Source organism: Heterocephalus glaber, unplaced genomic scaffold (genome assembly GCF_053883595.1).
Source record: "Heterocephalus glaber isolate CG9 unplaced genomic scaffold, H.glaber_assembly_v1.0 deba00001831, whole genome shotgun sequence".
Lineage (NCBI taxonomy): Eukaryota > Metazoa > Chordata > Mammalia > Rodentia > Bathyergidae > Heterocephalus > Heterocephalus glaber.
In genome coordinates this window covers 1,174,263-1,181,277 of record NW_028258491.1, presented here as the reverse complement: position 1 = coordinate 1,181,277, position 7,015 = coordinate 1,174,263, and the positions used below count along the sequence as shown (strand labels likewise).

At 40.6% G+C, this 7,015-nt stretch overlaps 1 pseudogene; it reads right to left on the bottom strand.

Moving 5' to 3' along the window:
• Nucleotides 1–5,503: 5,503 nt before the first annotated feature.
• LOC147820628 (protein phosphatase inhibitor 2 pseudogene) lies at nt 5,504–6,675 on the bottom strand (annotated as a pseudogene).
• Between the last annotated feature and the right edge of the window lie 340 nt (nt 6,676–7,015).

The window sequence follows — 7,015 nt, the reverse complement described above, 5'->3', positions numbered from 1 at the left end:
TATTTGGTAATTATTTCATTGACATATTAATCAATTGCAGTGAATTTAAACTAAATCTCTGGGATAAACCTAGTCTCCCTTCCCTTCCCATCTCTCCGGAGTAAACAGCCTAAGGTGCAAGTGGACTCATTCCTCACCCCACACACCCCATCACTCCAGCCTGCAGAAGCAGTTACACCATCACCTCCGGAGTCCTGTCAGGGCCAGACTGGCCGTGCATCATTCCCCTTGCTGCACCTGTCACACCCTTTTGTCCCCCAAAAGCCGCTGTCTTAGTAGCACCTCCCTGAGTGCCCCACTTCACGTGACTCTCCTGGCAAGGAAGTGACGCAGGTGCAAGGTGGGCTGCAGCAGCCAAGAGCACCTGTGTGGAGCACTGCTGTGAGGGCACAGAGGGTGGGGGTTCAGGGCCCGGTCCTGCACAGGAGCCCTGGATGCTGAGACCACGAGGGCTCCAAGGTCCATGCAGCCCAGATGGCCCTCTGCAGGCATCAGAGAGGGAAGAGCCACTGCAACCCAGAAAGCATCCTCCAGGCAGGGAAGAGGTCGGGAGGCAGGACTGAGACCTGCAGGCCCCAGGTGTCAGAGTGTAGCTGTGGGGTGCGTGGGGGGGGACACAGTCAGCAGAGAAATACTAAATATGGGGAAATTACCTAAATATGAACACCTCACAGTACGTGGTGAAGAAAGTGGGGGAATTTATGGGATTTTTTTTGCCAAATAAGTGAATATGAAAAGATACACTGTGCATGTACTCAAAATTGTGTTCCAGAAGAAGAAACTACTCTCGGGACTGAAATTAATTTGTAGTAAAACTAAAGACAGGTGATGAATTCCATCACCTTTATGTACAGGGTGTGACCCACTGAGTGTTCGTGCTGTCACCAGACACAGCAGTGGCATCTGGAAGGGTCCAGCTCGAGGCCCCACAGGGAGGCGGTCTCCTGCCTGCTGCCGCCCACTGCTAGGCCTCCTTGAACCGCGGGGTGCGCACCTCCGCTCTTACTTGCCAAGGAGCATTCCAGTGAGCTCTCTCAGGACCGGCCTGACCAGTGTGCATTTAGGGTTGGCACTTCGTCGACGTCAAACATTTTTCTCACACGATATAAAGGAGAAAGCTAAGAAATTAAAAAGTAGTAAAAAGCAGGAAAAGAACGTCAGGAAGTGCATGAGATGGGGAGTCCAAGGCTCCTAGAAAGCTGAAGAAACTCTGTCTTCAGAACCAGTACAGGCACAGCCCTGCCGAGTCTGGCCTTCATTCTGGATCTGCATTTCTGTTTTGTTTACGTTAAAAATAATGCCCAAGCCCACCTTCATTTCAGGCTTCACAAAGCTTAGGTTTGTCCATTGACAACCTAGAAACATCCTCATTGGGGTTTCTTACCAAAGCTTAGATTCTATAATTCCTCAAAACTGGAGTGTTTTTTTAAAATTTTGCACATTTTCACAAAGTATTTTCCAGAGTGATAAGAAAATATTACAAGTCAAAGAGTAGTAAGCATTATGTGAGACACAATGAAGCTGAAATAATGTAATCTTTGAACAGGGTATGTATCCCAGCTAAGCACAGGGAAGCATAAATCCCAGTGTGGAACTTTCCCTCCTACACTGTTGTACATTTTTTCCCTCCTCCTGGAGCAAAGAGATGGCCTTGTGTTGTATTCTAGAAAAAGTAGAGAAATTGGTTAGAGTTGGCTTCACTTTAATTTCCTTGGATTAAATAAACTCAAGATTGAGATCTACTCTTTGATGCCAACTTGGTAGCAACTAAGTGTTAATGTTTCCACCATTTCTTGCCTCTGGACCTTCAGAAATCTGAGTATTCTGGTCCTGTGATCATGCCCATTTGTGAAGGCTTCTTTGAGGATGAAATATTGTAATACTACAACAAACGGACTCCCAGACTTTGTCAGTGTTTTGAAATGTGATATTTCCATGGTTTTCAAGTATCTCTGTGTTGATACATCTCCTATTGGTTATATAATGCAATCTCTATGGACACCACAATGAGTAGTAGAGGAAGAAATATTGCTATCAATTGTCCATTTTGATTGAGTCTCATTAAAAAATATTTTTTAACATTCTTCCTGAACTTTTATCTCCTTCTTTGGAGTCCAGACACCAGTCCTTACAAGACATCATCTACCTTGTTTACAGGGTCTTTAATTGTGCCCCGGAGCCCAAAATTTTCCCAGAAGGAACCTAATGTGCCTGAGACAAGACAGCTAACAGTTTCAACCTTCATAAGGCAGTCAGCATATTTCAAACCAGACATTAAGTCTTCACTCAGTGAGGAAAATGATCACATGCTTGTTTAAATTCTAACTTCTACTGAATTTTTAGTGCTAAGTTATTGAATGTTTACTGTCTGAGGAAAAAAATCAGCAACTTTACAAATTCATAGTGCAATAATATTCTCTAAAATGTATTTCAAATTTCAACAGTTTTCAATTTCTTAAAACTCACAGTAAATAGCGTTATTTCATCAAAATTATAGTAAATTCATAGCTTGGGTTCCCGGGATATATTACTTGGTATTCATGTCTTCTTGGGATAGATGATCAAATATATTATAATTTTATTCCAAAGTTAATCAAAGAACACAATTCTATGACTTCCTAATTACTGCATTCCTATCATGGTGCAGGGAATCCTTCTAAGAATTACAGATATTTTAAAATATAATTAATTTCTGGTGGAAAACTCAAGAAGAATTAGATGTTCCCATTTGAAAGTGCCTCTAAAAATCCCAACTGAGGCATATACAGGCTGCTTCAAAGATTTATGTATTATCATGGGATTTTGGAAGACAGGAGTGACCAAAGTGTGATACAAGAGGATGTCTATTTTAGATGAACACTGCCTCAAGAAACTCTCATCTAAAGGTTGAGCCCAGAACAAAGGAAAGGCTCTAGATTTCTGCATTTGGTGGAAGGGGGGTGGACTTTCCATTGGCATGAAACTGGGGAAAATGAGGTTATAGAAGACAAAGGAGTTAGTAGCTTGGTCTTGAAAGAAGACAGAGCCTTGTGAATTGTGTGAGACCAGAGTGCCATGAACTTTGTTTATAGGTCATAGTTTCCAGTTTCAATCTGTACCAGAACAAGGGCCTATAGCTATAGGGGAGGGGGTGACTCAAGGTGAAAGTAGTGCGCAAGGCTGCAAAACACTTGTTTTTCTTGAAGTTCCACTTTATTATGAATTGTGCTGCTATAAACATGGTATGCACGGATCACCATGATGTGACATAGTCAACTCTTTCAGGAGGATACCTAGAAAGAGAATAATTAGATTAAACTGAATTTCTAAATTTAGTTTTTGAGCAATCTTCACACTGATTTCCATAATGGTTGTACTAATTTACATTCATACCAGCAATGTGGGAGGATTCCTTTTTCTCCACAGCCTCACCAGCATATGTTATTATTTCATTTCTTGATCATGGTCATTCTTTTGGGAGTAATAATTCAGATGTACAAGCTTTAGCATTGGATGCTGTCTCTTATATAAGAAACCACAAAATAAGGATTAAAGCAAAGATAGATAATAGGAAACTGAGAGATGGAGCCTTTGCAAAAGAAATTGACCAAGAGATGGAGGTGTGGTAGGAGAGAGCAAAAGATGAACAAAGAATGAGAATGTGTTATGTACATGCACCTGCTGCCCTTGAGGAATGTAGTCATCAAATACTGCATATGTGTGCTAATAAAAATAAAAATTGAAAATCGTGAAATTGTGATTAAAATTAGCATTTAAAGGTATGCATTTTGCTTGAGTTCCTAAGAGCAAATATTATTACTGATATGGTTTCAGTCTAGATGTCACCCAAAGCCTCATGAGGTCAGAGGTGGCATTTTCAGAGATGAGTGAATCTAGAGTGCGTGATGCTGGGGTTAAGGGCATGGATTACTAAACTAGTGAACTCATTGGTTTGGCACCATCCTAATTCCGTTTGTCTAATAAAACAAAAGGGGTGGAAAGATGCTGTTAAGGCTCTCTTATTGATTTTGCTGTTTTCCACTGCCATGAACTGCTGCCCCTCTGCCATGTGCCACCCTGACTTGGAACCAGTTGATTATGGACTGAATCCTCTAGAAATTCTGAACTAAATAAACCTTTTCTCCTTTAACATTGGGTGTAGGGTATTTTGTCTCAGCAAGAAAGTAACTAAGATAATTACTTTCCTTGAGTGCCCTGTTCCAAAACACAAAGAGCATCGAGAATTTAAAAAATAAAGGGAAACCTAGAAGCTGCTTCCAAAGGAATAAAAATTTTATCACTGAAATAATAGAAAAACACTTGCAAATCTGGGAAAGAATTTAATATTTAATCCAGGAGGTGCATAGAACTTCAAATAGCCAGAATCAGAAAACAGTCTTTTCTATTATCATCAAAATTTGAGAAATTCAGCACAAATTGAACCCTAAAAGCTGGAAGAGAAAAAACCAAAAAGTTACCTACAAAATCAAGACTATCAGAATAATAGTTTTCTCAGAGCAAACTTTGAAGAACAGAAGAGCTTGGAATATAGTTTTATCAGCCTTAAAATAGAGTTTTTTAATTCTCCCACTTTTTATTTATTTCAACATACTGATATTTCCATAAACTTGCAAGTGAAAGAGCAATAAAAGCCTTTTCATATATCATAAATATACAGAAATTATTTTAAAAGTCTGTTCACATAATGGATTCTTGGTACTAACAAAAAAATTGATACAAATAATTGACTAGAAATGAAATCACTAAACCAAGATGCACAGGACACTTCATTTCAGAGAAAAAATAATCCAAATAATCCTGTTAGAAGAATAAAGGACATTTGTCATAAGATATATTATCATACTCCCTTAAACAGGGACTATTAAAAAATTTTAAATTAAAAAATGTTCAGGCTTAATTCTGTCTATACATTCAGGAGCAATCATATCACTGGTTACATACAATTCTCTCATTCTGCAAAAAGTCCTTATCTGTTTCCTAAGGTCTAATTAAGTCAAATGAGCTAATAATAGCAATTTAATTATCAAGCTGTAAACCAGAGAAGTACAGAAATTGAGTAGTTGAATTATATATCCTGTTTATAATATTGCTGCTACTCAACTACTTTCTTCACATAGTAGAACTATTAGGCATTAATAGGCAATGAGAATTTGATTATTGCAGCAAATGATGGAGTATGTTAGAGAAAGGGGAGTTCCCAACATTGTGACAATCTTTGTGACCCTTGTATGTGTAGAAAGGAGTGGAAATAAAGACAGGTGTGTAAGAGGAAGCTGAGATAGCTACATTAGAATTGCATTTATTGAAGAAACTGATGTGAAGTCTGCCCCGTGTCCCAAGGCAAGCAGAGCAGGCACTAGTGCAAGTTTAACCTGGCAATTTATGTAAGTTTTGATGAGAAAAATTTTAGTCTCTTCCTTGTAAGCACAAAGAAATTCAATGGGAATTTTGAAGGTAGTAACCAGAAAATATAACAGTAACTCTTGGAATCCCTCTCAGTCAAACAGACAAATCAAACTGAAGACAACTGTTAAAAGTACCTTTAAAGCCTGAGTATTTATCAACCTATATGTCCTGTTGTTCCAATTGGCTTTTGATAAAATACAAAAAGCCCAACAAACTTTTTGTAAGAGGTACCACATCTACAAGAGATGAAAATAAATTAGTTTCCCTCCCCCTAAAAGACATTAACTTCTAATGCATAAAATACTATATAATACTCAGACAAATTAACCAGTGTTCTTACTAAAGTAAAGCAGTTTTGGACTGATGACATTATACTGTATTTGTGGTGAAGTATGAGGCATAAGAATGTGTGCATTCATTAGGTATTTTCAGTCTAATCAGTCTCTAAGGTTATCATTTAATTCTTGGCAATATATAATAAACGTGTGTATTTGGGTACTTAAGTCATGAATTGTGGAGGAAATAAGCAGTGTATTATAGTAACAGGATTTGTATTTGACAACTGCAGTGCAGAGCAAAGCTCGTCTATGAACTTTTGGGTTTGTTTTGCCATTGATCACCTGTCATAGATCCTTGCTTCGATTCTTCAATATTCATGCTTTCTCCATCTGCAGTCTCTGACATTTCTTCATCTTCCTCATCATCATTTAGGTCTTTTGAAATGAACTCTTGAGCTAACTTAATATTCAGTCCTTCACTGTGCTGAAGCTTCCTTTTCATTTCAAATTGTCGCTTTTTTTCTCGCTCTTCTGGTGAGAGGTCATTATCCTCCTCTCCACTGCTTTCTTGTTCCCGAATCCGATACTTTGGCTCTGAGCCTTCAGCAGCAGCTAATTTCTTAGCTCAGACATCTGCAGTTAGGGCTTCAGTGGGTTCTGAATCACTACCTGCATCTTCATCATCACCTGTCATACTGTGCAAAGGAGTGCTTGGTTCATCCACACTCATTGAACCACACTCTTTGTCGGCTGGATGATAGGTTGCCAGGATGTTCATCTCATCCCTCTTCTGGGACTTTTTACTCAGCTGCTCCTCGACGCTCTGGCCCGCCACTGGCTCTTCAGCCTTGGGCACCGCCGAGGAAGTCGGAAGTCCCAGCGGTCTTGTTCTTCAAGATCCCCTTGATGGGCCGGTGCGACCCCATCCAGGCCGCCAGTGGTGCCGCCGTTGGCTCAGGGTCGCTGCTGGCGAAGGGTCCGGGAAGAGAAAGGTCGGTCGGGCATCACAGCGACCAGCCAGGTAGCCTCAGAGCCAGCTCTGGGCTAAAGCTTTGGAACTCCTTGTCGCGGGAACAACTCCCGGCGGCGTCACTGTCACCACACAATCACCGTGATGTCACAGTAGACGCAGTGCACGGCGAGAGCCTCCTCCCCGCCTGCACAAGCCCCGTGCCCGGAGAGACGCCGGCCTAGTACCTCAGCGCTCAAGAGACGCTGACGCCTAAGCCAAGCGGCCCCGCCCCCTCGCCATATCTAAGGCGGGGCGGGGCGAGAACTTAAAATAGTTTTAATCCAGAGTTCTATATCTGGTGGTATTATTTGTCAAATGT